Source organism: Galeopterus variegatus, unplaced genomic scaffold (genome assembly GCF_000696425.1).
Source record: "Galeopterus variegatus unplaced genomic scaffold, G_variegatus-3.0.2 Scaffold10331, whole genome shotgun sequence".
NCBI lineage: Eukaryota > Metazoa > Chordata > Mammalia > Dermoptera > Cynocephalidae > Galeopterus > Galeopterus variegatus.
Genome location: NW_007736442.1, coordinates 33,720 through 48,458, shown reverse-complemented (window position 1 = coordinate 48,458; position 14,739 = coordinate 33,720). Strand labels below are relative to the sequence as shown.

The following is a 14,739-nucleotide window of genomic DNA, read 5'->3' as shown; positions in this document are numbered from 1 at the left end:
GGTTGCGATCCCATTGCCGGTCCCGGTCCGGTACGGGGGCAACACTGAGGGTTGCGAACCGTTGCCGGACACGGAAAAAGACAAAAAAAAAAAAGAAAAGAAAAGAACATTGTAATTTTTCTGGAAACAAACTGCAATGTTATTCTTCTTGGAACAAATGTCGCTCATAAAATATATTATGATATTGTTTAATGAATATTTCAGTGATTACGTTGCTTCCAAGAAAAGGTATAAAAGGTATGTGCATGCTTCAATAAAGCGTCAGCATTCAGCAGATCCCTTGAGTCTGTGTGTTTGCTGTCCATTCCATCACCGACGCTGCCTTTCCTCCCTTTTGGGGGTTCTTTACCAGCGGGGACCTTACAATCTTTGTGGTGGGGCTGGTCCCCAGCATCCGAGGAAGGGCTGCAGGAACAGGCTGTTCTGCCACCAAGGCCAATCCCAGTGGCAGCGACAAATTCCAAAGGTGGCTTTTACCCTATTAATGAAGCCACTAATGAGAAAGTACTGTGGGGTTTTTGAAGTCAGAGTGACCTCATCTTACAGATGAGAAAACTAAAATTCGAGGGATCCTCTGGCTGCCAGGCTTTGCTCTGCCCTCCTCAGGGCAGGCCAGAAGTTCCTGAGGGTCGATCCCTCCTGGGAGCGGCCCTCGGCCACTGCCTAATGGGACAGGGTGGGCAGGTTCCCAGCTCCCTGCCCCTCTGAAGGGGCTGTGTGGGCAAAGCTCTCAGGAGCCCGTTGGAGAGGCGCGGGGTGGTGGTGAGCGCCTCGGGGCATGCGTGGAAGCCACCTGCTGCCACCTGTTCCCGGGGGGACCAGAGCCTCGGGGCCCTGCAGACCAGCTCCATGATCAGGGCAGTGCTTTCCTAAATGATTAAATCCATGACAAATAAGTACATGTCATCACAGAATGCTCCACCCCATGACATTCACACAGCCATCCTATGACACTTATCCGAGAACTGACCTGCACACTGCCTGTGTGACAAAGCAGCAGATGTGTCGTACACACATGTAGACAGATATATCCACTTTCTGCCTCTTCCATTAAAAATCTGGCAAAGGAAAGTAAAAGCAGCCTGCACATCTCCAGATATTAAGGCTTAACTGTGATGCAATAAGAGGTTACCACAAACCATCCAAGGAACATAAAAATAAGAATTAGAGGTCCAGTAAGTACTGCAGAGAGATCTATGGTGTAATCCAAGCAAGAATGAGCCCAGCCAGGGAAGTCATCGAGACTGCCCGAGGGAGCGAGAGCAGGAGGCACCTGGGCAGGAGGGGAGGGAAGAGCCTCGGGGAGAGGAGCGTTCCAGCCACGCCCTGTGACAATGTGGGTCCGACTCTATCACACTTGCTGCTCGTGTGATAAAGAAAACAGACGCATATTGTACACGTATAGAGACACACACCAGCCAGTCTCGGTTAGGAGAGGATGTGGCAGAACGAGAGTGGGGAATTCAGAAAGGGTTCCTTGCACATGCTTGCACATGTTTTGCAAATATTTAGGAAGGAAGATCTAGTGGGCGTCACGACGAGTTGACTAGGGGCAAGGGCAGCAGACATACAGCTAGCCCGCCCCGTCCCCAGGCCTCACCCTCTGGCAGCCAGGGTCAGCGTCTGCCTCCCTTGGTCTGAGGTCCTTCTCTGAACCCCACAGCCCCAGCCAGCCAACGGGCCAGTGAATCAATGCTCCCCCCAGGCCCAGCAACCTTCAACCACTGACCTGAGTTTGTGCATAAATACCCAGCTCCCTCCTCTACCTCATGAGAGGTGCCTGCTCCGGGATGTCTCTCCAAGCTCCTCAGGTGGACTGAGCACCAGCTGCCCTCCATGGTAAACTGCTTAATAGCATTCTGTACCAGCCAATTCCGGCGCTGTGATGAAGTGCCGTAGACTGGGTGAAACTTATTTCTCCCAGTTGTGGGCTCTGGAAACTGCAGGATCAAGGTGCCAGGCAGCTCCTGGTGAGAGCCTGCTTTCTGGTTCACAGATGGCACCTCCCTGCTGTGCCCTCACGTAGGGGAGAGAGAAGCAAGCTCTCTTGTGTCATGTCACTTTTATAAGGGGACTAATCCCATCGTGAGGTCTCCAATCTCATGATCCAATCGCCTCCCAAAGGTCCCTCCTCATACTACCACGTTGGGGATTAGGGCTTCAGCGTATGGATTTGGGGGACCCACACATTCAGTCCATGGTATGTACCCTTTGTTGGCTCCTCTTCCCTGTCCCACTTCCTATTCCTCTCCTGGGACTCCTTTCCTCTCGTTACAAATAAACTACTTGCCCTAGACTCCCAGTCTGAGGCTCTGCTTTAGGGAAACCCCAAAACACAGGGTAAGAGGGATAACTTCAGGTTTCCCTTCACTGAGGTTAAGGATGCTAGAAAATGTTCAACGTAAAAGGTCTTGTTTTAGTTCAGTGCTTTTCAATAGTGATGAAGCAAGATTTTGTAAACATGAATGAGGCAGGACAGTTAGCAGAGAACCTCTTTGAGGGGCTAGAATGATCTGCTCCCGGCAAAGGTGAGCACAGTAGTGCGGGGTGGGGGCTGCAGAGCTGGAGGCGGCAGAGCCGGCTGGCCTGGCAGTGCCGTGGGTTCCTCCGTCCACGCAGCCGTGCGTCCCGGCTAACAGCGTGGGAGTCACACTCCAGCTCGGGAGATGCTTCTGGTCTTAGGATTGAGCAGCCCAAGCCTGGTTTCCCCATTTTTGAAGCAAGAGACTACAGGATTCTATGCTCACAGCTTCCAGGACTTGCCCTGCTCAGAGTGACCGCCACACTGGAAGCATCACTACTGAATACGTTCCCTGCAGAACCTTGCCCTCGCTCTGGTGCATTTGTGTGAAACCAGAGACTATCTCCATCAAGACACAGGTGCTTTCCCATTGGCGGGGAGATGGGCTGTGCTGTATTTGGTTTACAGGAAACAAAGGCACCAACTGTACCAAAACATCGGTGCATATTTACTCTTCAATTATTAGAGCTATGCTGGCAAACAATCCCGAAGAGAGCTTTTAAGTACAATCCCTAAAAACCAGAGTTCTCAAAAAAAAAAAAAAAAAAGAAAGAAAGAAAAGAAAATCAAGAAGTAGGCCTCTGTGCGCACAGACACAGCATTTGTGCACTCCGGTGGGGCTGCAAGTCGGCAGCTGGCCAGGGTGCAGGTTTGGCTGCGGGTGGCAGGGCCTGTGCTGGGTGTCAGGGCGCGGCTGGGAGTGCAAGCGTGGGGGGCAGGCAGTGAGAGGCTCACAACATCCTGAGCGCTTTCTGGGAGCCATCTGCGGCGGCACTCGGACTTGGTTCTGTTTTCTAACAGCCTCTGAAAGGAAGACGTGGCCAGAGCATAAACAGTTGATGGGGTTCTAAATGCACTGCTGTCGGTGATAAGGAGTATGACTTATTTACAGCCTTCTCCTTGACACTTAGAAAATGACTGGTTGACATTCAAGCATAAGCTAGTGTTAAATGGAAACCTATTTTTAAAAAGTCTCAGAGGAGCAAGGAAAATATCCTAGAACTTAAACAGACTATTAGCATTTATTCCTATACTAGAATAAATGATTTTGAACATCTCTCCTCACATGGCAGGAGTGAGAATCGTTTGGCTCTCAATGCTTCTGTGGTTAAGCAGTGCCTGGGTGACCTGAGAGCGTCCTACCCTCCTACTTGGAGGCTCATGTGGAAGGTGGGGTGCGGTCAAAGCCAAAGGACATCCTGTTGTAGGGGCACAGTGATGACAGCCTGAGGGTTCAGGAGAGGTTGCGATTGGGAGCTCTGCTGCTCCACATCTACACTGTGAGAGACCAGGCGGCACGTTTGACATGGCCAGAGGACGAGTGGTCACTCATGCATTCCTGCAAGGCCCAGTGACACTACTACTGGTGGCCACCGTCAACGAAGCTCAGTCACAAGAGGAGAGCCCGTGGACAGTGTTCTTCCCAGGTCACTGTGGAGCCGCACTCAGTAAAGGCGGGGGCAGCCGCAGGGGCAGGAAGGTGGGGCAGGAGTGGCACATTTGACAGCAAACCATGTGACGCGGTGGACTCCACACACACGTGCAAAATCTCCACACCCTCAGGTCCTCCACACCCTAGGGCAACACTGATTGCTCAGGTCATCCAAACTCGGTGATAAAAATGGATTTCATTATTTTCTTTCCAAAACGAAATGCACTTGCCCTGCAGTTACTTAGAGATGTTATTATTCTTCCAGTCGCCTGCACAGACACTGCTCTTCTGCTCCTGAGTCCCCCGAGCACGCACACCACAGGCACAGGCTGGCCGCTGTCGCCGGGCCCTTCTCCTCCCCTCATCCTCACTTCCACGGTGGTGGCTCAGGGGTTTATTACTCCTTCATGGAAAGAGCCATCTGGGTAGTCACCTGGCCTTCTGGAATTATTTCCTGCTACGTCCCCACATCCATTTTTCACCCTGGTTATAATGAACTACTAGCAACTCGGGATCAAAAACATTTCCTGTGCCTTAGCACCTGTGTGCCCCTGTCCCACCTGTACCCAAGTAGGACGTCTTCCTCACCTGGCCCTGCTGGCCCCTTTGCTCATCCTTTAGGACTAATAGTCCTCCAGGAGTCTTTCTACAGTGTCCCGGGCAAAAGAGGTGCTGGTCCTCTCTGTCTCCAGCTACTTCTTAAACATAGGATAGCGTTCAGCACAAATTATGGCAACTGTGTTTCCATCTCTCCCCACAGTCTACATCTTGAAGATAAAGAATTTTGTCTTGGAGACAGTGTTTTATACTGAGAATACAGTCTGGGAGACAGATTGACCCAGGCTGTCATGTTTTTTCACGATGAGGATAAAACATTCTGAGGCCAGTGAAGGTAGCTAACGCATGCTTGGAGGGGAGCAAAGTTTGGAGAGCAGAGCTCAGCTCTATAGTTCGCAGCTGTTATTCTTATCTGTCCAACCTCAGCTGCTAGCCCAGCGCCAGAGTCAGAGTGTCATTTGGTGAAGGTGCAGTAGAAAGCAGGTGGCTGCTGTGCCGACTCTGCCACACAACATCGATGGCCCCTCCTGTGCTAAGAGCTCGCCCAGTGACAACACTGCCTTCCCTGGTTTTGCTATACCTGGAGTGGCAGGGACACAGTACTGAGGACACAGGGGACCACCGGGTGGGGCTTCAGGGAGAGCTGTGCATGTCCCACTAAGAGTGGGTAGACCGGTGCCTTCTGTCTGCACCCTCCTCCTCCTGCCTGCTCTGTGGCTGTGATGCCGGAGGCCGAGCGGCCAGCCTGTGACAATGAGAACAGGTCGGTGGGCCAGAAAGGAAACAGTCTTAACAGCAGCCTGGACTTCTGCAATCTGGACTCTTTGTTCTGTGGAAAAAGAAACCCCTCCTTGCTTAAGCTGCCACTTGCAGGTTGCTTTTATGTGTAACTCAGTGGTCCTTTATGGGGGAGAGCAATTTTGCCCCTCAGGGGACATTTGCCAGCAGGCGTCTTGGACTCACTGTGACTCAAGGCAATTTCACCATCTTATCAACAAAGCCCTCTCATGTGCATCTTCCCTGTGTTGGTCTGTGGGCGACATGTGCATAGACCACTGTCACCCCTGGCTCCACGTGCTCCCTTTCATTCTTGGATTCCTTCCATGTCCACACAGCCTCCCCTCTCTACCCACATGCCCTTTTCTACTCTGAATTCCTGTGGCTTCAGACCATACTGTCCACACTTCATTATCAGATCCCTCATGTTATTTTCACATACGGACAGCTTGGTTGAGAGAGAGAGAGAGAGAGAGAGAGACTGATTCTATACTGGTAAGACAAAGACTGTCCGAAACTCCTGTGTCCCTCAAGGGAAGATTTCACACTGAGCTAGGCACGTAATTTGTAATATTCCCTGGCTGATTCTGCACCGTCCTTAAGAAAACTTTTATTTATTTATTTTAATTGACACATTGTAATTGTGCATGTGTATGGGGTACAGTTTAGTGTTTTGATTCATGTGTAAGTCAGTGCAGTGCCTTTTCAATGAACAACTTACCGTGAGAGTCTTGGTGTGGGGCTCTCACTAGCAATTGCCCAGCAAAATTATCAAACTTGAAATCAAAGCCAGACAGTATTAGTCTAAAGCAACACATGTTCTCTTTCCCCAAATCCTTGCTTCGTTTCACCAGTGTCACTCTGATTGGAACCTTCCTCGAGAGCAAACTTGGCTTCTCTAGGTGTCCTTCCTGGTGAGCATGCCGCAGGCACTCAAATCATGCACAACCACAGTGCTCCACATGTCCACGGGGACGGAGTCACTGTATTTCCACATAGCCTTCAAGGTAAATTACAGTGCGGTGCATCCGCCACCGTGGACAGTGGGGATGAAGGCAGCAGTAACTCGGTCCTGCAACTCCAGGGAGAGCACTTCAGTATGGGATGAAAGCAGGAGATCACCTGTAGAATAAAAAGCTGTAATTTAAGAGACAAAATCCTATGAATGTCAGCAAGAGGGAAGGCAACGTGTGCAAGGTAGGTGACAGGGGATCCTGTTTTTAGGAGGACCTCTTTGGAAGGCTTCCTGCATGCCACATCCTGTCACAGCGACTGTTGCTAGGACTGCTGCCCCTGACTCATGGTGCTGGTGCAGCCCAGCCCGGGACAGGTGGTTGTGACAATTCTTCAGTAAGCTCAAATGTATTAAACAAGTCATGGGTTTTAGGGCTAAAATATTTTAAATATGCTCTATGTTTAAACTAAAAAGTGGCCCATAAAAATAGTGCCAGACAGCTGAGATCCATTAAGATCACATTGGACATGAGTCAAAGAGGGCAGAGATGCCTGAATTAGATTTCCCTCTCTCTCTGAAGCAGTTTTCTCAGACTGTGGTCCCTGGGCATTTGCCTTATAATTACTTAGGGCATGTGAAGTGCAGGTTTCTGGGCCCCACTCACCCCTCCTGCATAAGGCCCAGGAGTGCACATTACAAGCAAGCCCTTCAGGACCCTCATTCACGTTCAGGTGGGAGAAGCACTTCCTCAGGTGTGTACTTCACGGACTTTGAGTTCATTCAGGGACATAAAATAAGAGAGTATCTCGGGGAGCTCTGAGGGACAGAAGAGAAGGGGTAGGAATGGGAAAAGTTAGCAAATGAGGAAAACCGAAAGAAGAAAAATTATATTCCCCATAACATTTCCTTTCAAACAGAATACCTTTTTTAGTAAACAAGACCTCCGAACATCTAGTGCTTCACCTGACCAGCAGCAGATGTATAGCTCCTGTGGATGTTCTGGAATGTTCTTCCCCAGAGTACCTGTGTGCATGTTGTGCAGGATATCTACCCAAAGTGGACTTCCTCATTCCCCTGTTCCTGCTGGTGTGCACAGGCTGCAGGCTCCAGACCTCACAGAGCTTCCTGCTCCACACCTTCCATTGCAGCCTGTGCTCAGGCCACCAGCACCAGTCACAGGGAGCCTTGAATGCACTACTGTGCCCATTGCTAAGTGGTAGGATGATATTGACTAGGTTATTTCCCTGTTGTTTCATCTCCACTGTCCATAGGAAGACACTTTTGGCACAATATGCATGTCCTTCTGGTCATATCCCTTGTTTTCCCTCCACTTCCAACTTAGGACCAACTGGAAATATGCACGCCTTACCAATCATGTAGGTGCCCCACTGCCCATGCCGTCAGGCTCCAGTGAGGGCACGCCTGGCATCTTCCCTGTTTCCCACTGTGAAGCCCTCCCACTCCCCTGCCTGCCTTTGAGTACCCACCAGAACACAAGGTATGATGGCTGACACCTTGCTCTAGCGAGCTCTGAGTAAATAGCCTCTGCTTCTCTTATTTGGGTGGCCTTTGTTTCCATAGCTTGAAATACAACGTTTATTACCAAATCCATGCAACAGGGAAGAATGTGGATGGGGCAATAGTCATTTTCTCTCCGGAAAAAAAAAAGAGCTGCTATGGGGCCATAGGAAGGGCAGGATCAGGGCGACTTGCTTAGGTAGGACACTGCAGAAAAGCACCTGAGAAAAGTCTCCATACCACACTCGTCCTGAGGAAAAACCTCTGCAGGATGTGATGAAAGCTTTAGGTAAATCTGGGGGAACTGTTACCTAGTTTCCCCAGGGTGTATTCTGCGAGGCTACAAATCTTCAGAGCAGAGTTCTATATCCACCTGTGAAGGCACCTGTTAAGGTTCCATTTGGGAAAAATTTCCCTAGGGCAGCCCATTTCCTCTAGTGGGAGCAATGGAGAGCTAGAGCTGAGGGGTGGGCCATGGGCATGGGTGTCCGGGCAGAGCGATGGCAAGTCCAGGAGTGACCAGCTACAGCAGCAAAGGCAGCCAGTGCAGAGCACAGTACTGGCACCCTTCTCATGCCTGGCCACACACAGGGCCCCAGGAACTCAGTCTGCCCCGCGGAGAAGAAAGGAAGAGACCAGGGAGGGAGAAAATAATGGTGACTTGAATTTAAACCTTGATTTTCCACATTTGAAACAGGCAGCTTTGCTTTCTGCTGTTAGCAGACATGAGGGTTTGTGAGACAAACTGGGCTAAGCAATGGAGAAATGAAGAAGGATATCATTCTGGCCTCCATGTATGGAACAACAGTGTAAAATGTATGTCATTTCTCATGTGCATAAGTATTTTTATACAAATGGAATTATACTAACTATAGGAATCTGTGAGAGCAAATTTTTCCTTAAAATATCTTAAACATCCTTTTTGTCTCAGTTTAGTGTGAAATTATTATAATTTATAATTTATTTAAGCAGCTCTCAGTGGATGAGGTTTCCATTGTTTCTAATTTTTGCTACTACAATCACTGCTGCAAGGAACATTTTGGTGGAGCAGAAATTGAAGTTTCCCACCCCTGGGTGCATGCACTGTATATGCCCCCTCCCCTTGAGTGCGGACATGACCTTTGATTAAGTCCCTTATCAGTTGACTTTTAGTCAAAAGGGAGATTGTCCTGGGTGAATCTGACCTAATCAGGCTAGCCCTTAAAAAGAAGACAAAGTATCAGAGAGGCGTTCTCCAGCTGGCCTCGAAGAGGAAGAAAGCTGCCATCAGTCCTATACCATGAGAAACTAAATTCTCCCAATGACTGGATTACCTTAGAAGTGAGCTGAGCAGGAGACTCAGTTACAGGATGCTCAGACTTCTGACCTTCAGAAACTGTGAAATAATAAATGGGTGTTGTATTAATTCACTAAATTTGTGGTTTGTCATGCAGTAATAGAAAACTAATACAGGGCCGGCCCGGTGGCGCACTGCTACAGTGCGCCGCTTGAGAGTGCGACGGCGCTCCTGCCGAGGGTTCGGATCCCACGTACAGACCGGCCGCTCACTGGCTGAGCGAGGTGCAGGAGCAACACCAAGGGTCGCGATCCGTTGCCGGTCACGAAAAAAGACAAAAAGGAAAAAAAAAAAAAAGAAAACTAATACAAACATCCTTGTGTATCTTTACCTATAGCTACCTGTTGATCTTTGACTGCATACTCAGATAATTTTATTAGGAAACCCAAATTAATTTTCAAATAATAAGATGTATACCTAAATTTGGTGGAATATAACTGTTTTTGAAATGTGTATGCAAACTGATTTTTTTTTTTGTAATTTACAAAATATTTTGTTCTGTGAGGATTTCTTCCATGTACAGTAGCATGACGGCATGCTGTAAATTTCAGCAATCCAATTAATGGTGGAGTAGCCCATACTGGACTAACCCTCATGGAGATAACAACTATAAGCTCTGAAGAAGATATTAAAGAAAAAAATTATTTGAAGGCACTAGAGAGAAACCAAAAACAAGGAGAAACAGGAGGGGATTTGAGGTTTGAAAGATCCAAGCCAAGCTTGGCAAGATCCATGTTTATAAAGATTCTTTCCAAGGGCATTCTCAGTCTATGAGCTGCAAGTGGCCGGAAGCAGCAGTCTTGGCTACATATTAGTTTGATGTTTCAGGGCTGCCTAAAAGGAAGAAACCTGAAAAGGAAGGAGCTACAAATAAATTGAAACCTGAAAAGGAAGGAGCCACAAATAAATCAGCCCTAAATTCTGCACATAAAATCTCCTCAAATCCTTAGTTGATCACTGAACTGTTCATGCTGTGGGAGTCTCCAAAGAGCCCAGCAGAAAGCAACAGCTGGAAGGCTGAAAGAACAGACCGGAGATTTTAGCTTCTGCCCTCCTCCGAGGAGACGGAATTTGGAGTTTGAGTCCTGATGAGTTGGAGAGGTTTGGTAAACATCTCGAGCTTTCCATTGAAACTCCAGAAAGGCCAGGCCTTAGGAGTAAGTACTGTGCCGCAAGACTAAAGGATTCACTCTAGTACTACGTGGAAAGCCATGATAGACTTGCCCTAACAGCATAAAACCCGGACTCAGCAAATTCAAGGTGATTGACCAGTAATTTAATTGCCTCTTAGAACAAAGTCAATACTCTTCAGAGGAAGAGCAAAGAATGCAGAATCTCTAAGTTTATTATTTATAATGTTTAGTTTAAATGTTTAAAAAATACTAGGCATACAAAGAAACAGAAAAATGTGAACCAGTCAAGAATAGAAATAGTCAATAGAAAGTGAGCCTGAGATGACCCAAACACTGAGGTTATCACTCAAGGACATTGAAGCAGTTAGTCTAAAGGTGTTAAAGAAACTTAAAGGAAGAGATGGTCTTCATGAGTGAACATAAAGAAAACCTCAGCAGAATAATGCAAATAAAAAAGAACAAAAGGAAATTCTGGAACTGAAAGGTACAATCTCTAAAATGAAAAATTTAATGGATTCTCTTAGCAGCAGGTGATAAATAAAAAGCATGCAGTCTAAACACCAGAAAGATAAAATACTGAAAAAACTAAACAGAATCTCAGTGACCTATGGGACATATACAGCAATCTAACATGCATATAATTGGAGTCCCAAAAGGTGAGAAGAAAGAAAATGAGGCAGGAAAAATCCTTGAAGAAATAATGGCTGAAAAGATCTCAGATTTGATGAAAAATATCAACTTAGAATTCCAAGAATTTCACTGAAAACTAAACAGAAAAACATCCAAAAAACCACATGTAAACATACCATAGTCGGACTGCTGAAGACTAAAAATAGAGAGAAAATTTTGGAAGCATCCAGCTAAAAAGATACGTTACATGCAGACGACTTTTCATCAGAAAAAGCAATGGCCCGAAGACAACGGAACAACATCTTTTAAAAGCCAAAAGAAAAAAAGATAACTGTGAACACAGCATTCTATATCCCAGAAGCGTATCTTTTATAAGTTAGAATAAAATTTTTAAAATTTCCACATAAATGAAAGCTGAGAGAATTTGTTGCTTATAGACTTGCACTACAAGAAGTGCCACAAGAAGTTGTTCAGGGTGAAGGTAAATGACATCCGATGAAACTGCTGTCACATCGACAGGAAAGAATGAGGAACACTGGAAATAGTGTGCGAGTAAATTAAAAAACACACACTATTCTTTCCCTCTTAATTTCTTCATAAGAAAACTGTTTAAAACAAAAGTCATAGTATGACACTGTGAGACTTTTGCTGCACGTGGATGCAGGGTACATAGTGACAATGGTAGCACAAAGGAAGGGGGCAAGTGGAATTATATTGTTTACAACAATAATTTTATAATAATTATATATATAATATTAATTTTATATTGTTCAAAATTGCTTACATTTTCTGAGAAGTGATACAATATTAGATTTACATGATAAGTTAAATATGTACACTGTGTTTTGTAGAGGAACTAATAAAAAATAATAGAAAGTGATATAATTAAGAAGCCAATGGAGGAATTAAAATCAAGGATGAAAAATATTCAATTAACCCAAAAGAAGGCAACACTGAAGAAACAGAAGGGCAAACAGAAAATAAATAGTAAAATAGTAAACTTAAGTGCTACCATAGAACTAATTACATTTAATGTAATTAAACTAAACACTCTAATTAAAAGGCAGAGATTGTCATACTGGAGAAAAAAGCAAGCTACAACCAGATGGTGTATACTAGAAATGCACTAAAGACACTAATAGGCTGAAAGAAAAAGCACTGAAGATGTGCCATGCAGATGCCAAGTGTAAGGAGGCTGTATGGCTACAAGAATAGTAGACAATGGAGACTTCATCACAAGGATTATTACCAGAGATTAAGGGGTACGTTTTATAGATATGTATGCATCTGACAATATAGTGTCAAAATATATGATAGAACTGAAGGGAGAGATAGAAAGTGCACAAACTTATTTGGAGATTTTAACATTCTTCTCTCAGAAATTAATAGAACAACTAGCAAAAATCAATATGGACGTAGCGGCTTTGAACAACAGTATCGAACAACTTTACTTAAACTGACAACTGCAACATACACATTCTTTTTAAGTGCACACAGAACATCCATGAAGCTAGATCATACGCTGGGCTACAAATTAAGGTTCAAAAAAATTTCAAAAAATTAAAATTATTTGCTTTAACCACCACAGAATTAAATTAGAAATACAAAAATGAGATCTCTAGAAAAATCCCCAGATATTTGGAAATCAAATGACACACTTCAACATAGCTCATGGGTCAAAGAAGAAATCATAAGGGAGGGCTGGCTGGTTAGTGCAGTTGGTTAGAGTGCAGTTTTGTGACACCGAGGTCAAGGGTTCAGATCCCTGTACCGCCAAACCGCACAACAACAACAGAATAAATCACAAGGGAAATTAGAAAATACCTTGGTCTGAGTGATAACGAAAACACGACATTTCGAATTGTGGGGAAGCAGCTAACACATGTATAGTTTCAGCGTCTGTGTTAGCACAACAACAGCCGGAAATCAGCAATCTTAAGCTTCCACTTTAAGAAGCTATAAAAAGAAGAGCAATTTATAGCCAAAGTCAATAGCAGAAAGGAAATAACAAAGATAAAGGCAGAAGTAAGTGAAATAGAAAACATACTGAAAATAAACAGTCACAAATTAGTTCTTTATAAAGTTTAATAAGATTGATCAGCCCCTAGCAAGACTAATCACGATGAAATGATACAAAGCACACATTGTGCATATCAGGAATGCTCTCATGACAGGTACTGCAGGCATTTGGAGGATAATAAAGAAATACTATAAACAACTTTATGCCAATCAATTTGATAACTTGGATAAAATGGTCAAATTCCTTGAAAAACACAACTTGAAATCACTGACATATGAAAAAATAGAAAACTCTGAATAGTGCTATAACTTTTAACTCAAGAATTCAAGAACTTGAACTTATAATCAAAAACTTGCCCACGAAAATCCCTCCATGCTCAGATAATTTCACTAGTAAATTCTATGAAACAGTTAATGAAAAAATAATGCCAATCTTACACAAAGTTTCAGAAAATGTAAGAGAAGGGAACACTTCCTAACTCTTTTTATGGGCCACTGAAACACTGATACAAAAATTTGAACGTATATGTAGGTGACATGAAAGAAAATTGCAGACCGATATCCCCTATGAATATAAATGCAAAGCTCATTAGCAAAATACCAGTGAATCATATCCATCAATGTATAAAAAGAAAATTTAACACGCTGAAGTAGGATTTGTCCTGTCTGTGTTTAACTTTAGAAAATCACTGGATGTAACATCATATTACCATGCTAGAGGCAGACAGCCAGATGATCATTTACCAAAAATTCAAGACCATCGATGATAAAAATTCTCAGCAAATGGAATAAAAATAGAAGGAAACTTCCTTAAACTTACAAAAATCCTATAGCTACATTGTGGTGAAATATCGAGTTGTCAGGAGCAAGCTGTCACTGTGCTGTAAGTCCTAGCCAGTGTGAGAAGGCAAGAAAAAGAAACAAGAGACTGAGATTTTAAAGGAAGCATAAAGCTGATTTTAATCACAGATGATGTGACTATGCATACAGAGAAATACTATGAAACCCACACAACAACTGCTGGAACTAAAAAATGAATTTAGCAAGATCACAGCATATATGGTTAAATACAAAAATCAACTTTTGTAAAATTTCTTTTTTTTTTATTGTAACATAGTTGATTGTACATATGTGTGGGTAAAATTTCTCTATACAATTTTATTTCCTATATAGGTTCCATTTTATTTCTATATTAAGTGCTACCAAAAAAAAAAAAAAAAAGAAAAGAAAAGAAAAAGAAAACCCAGAAAATACTTTAGAATGAATTTAACAAAAGACATGTAAGACAAAGACCTCTACATAGAAATGTTGCTAAAATAAGTTAAAGTAATTTCTTAATTACTTTAATTACTTAAAGTAAATGGAGAGACATTTCATGCTTATGGATTGGAGTACTCATAATCGATAAGATATCCATTCTCTGCAATTTGATCTATAAATTCAACTCAATCTCAATCAAAATCCCATAGATTATTCTAAAATTTACAAATTGATTCTAGGCATAGTGATTAGAGTAAAAGAACAGTGTTGGAGGATTTATACTTTCTGAGTTTAAGAAGTATAAGAGTATAATTACTCTTGATGAGTATGAGAAGTCTTAGAAGACTTCTTATAAAGCTACATTAATTGAGGCAGTGTGATATTGGCATAAAGACAGAGAAGTAGATCAATGGGACAGAATAGAGTATAGAATTATACTTATGAAGTCAATTGATCTTTGACATATGTCAAAAACATGATAATTGCCAGGAGAAACAATAGTCTTTTCCAAAAAAAGATGCTGGAAAAACTGGAAAAAATATGTATGTGTTGTGCGTGCACATCTGTGACCTGACCCCTACCTTATAACACTCTCACAAG

General features: G+C 44.0%; 1 long non-coding RNA gene across 1 annotated transcript; it reads right to left on the bottom strand.

The window, feature by feature from the left end:
- Positions 1-5,876: 5,876 nt before the first annotated feature.
- LOC103609945 lies at positions 5,877-13,060 on the bottom strand. Its single transcript, XR_552177.1, has 4 exons — positions 12,685-13,060; positions 9,075-9,136; positions 6,908-7,059; positions 5,877-6,410 (listed from the first exon to the last, which is right to left on the bottom strand). It is a non-coding gene; the product is annotated as an uncharacterized LOC103609945 (long non-coding RNA).
- Positions 13,061-14,739: the final 1,679 nt, after the last annotated feature.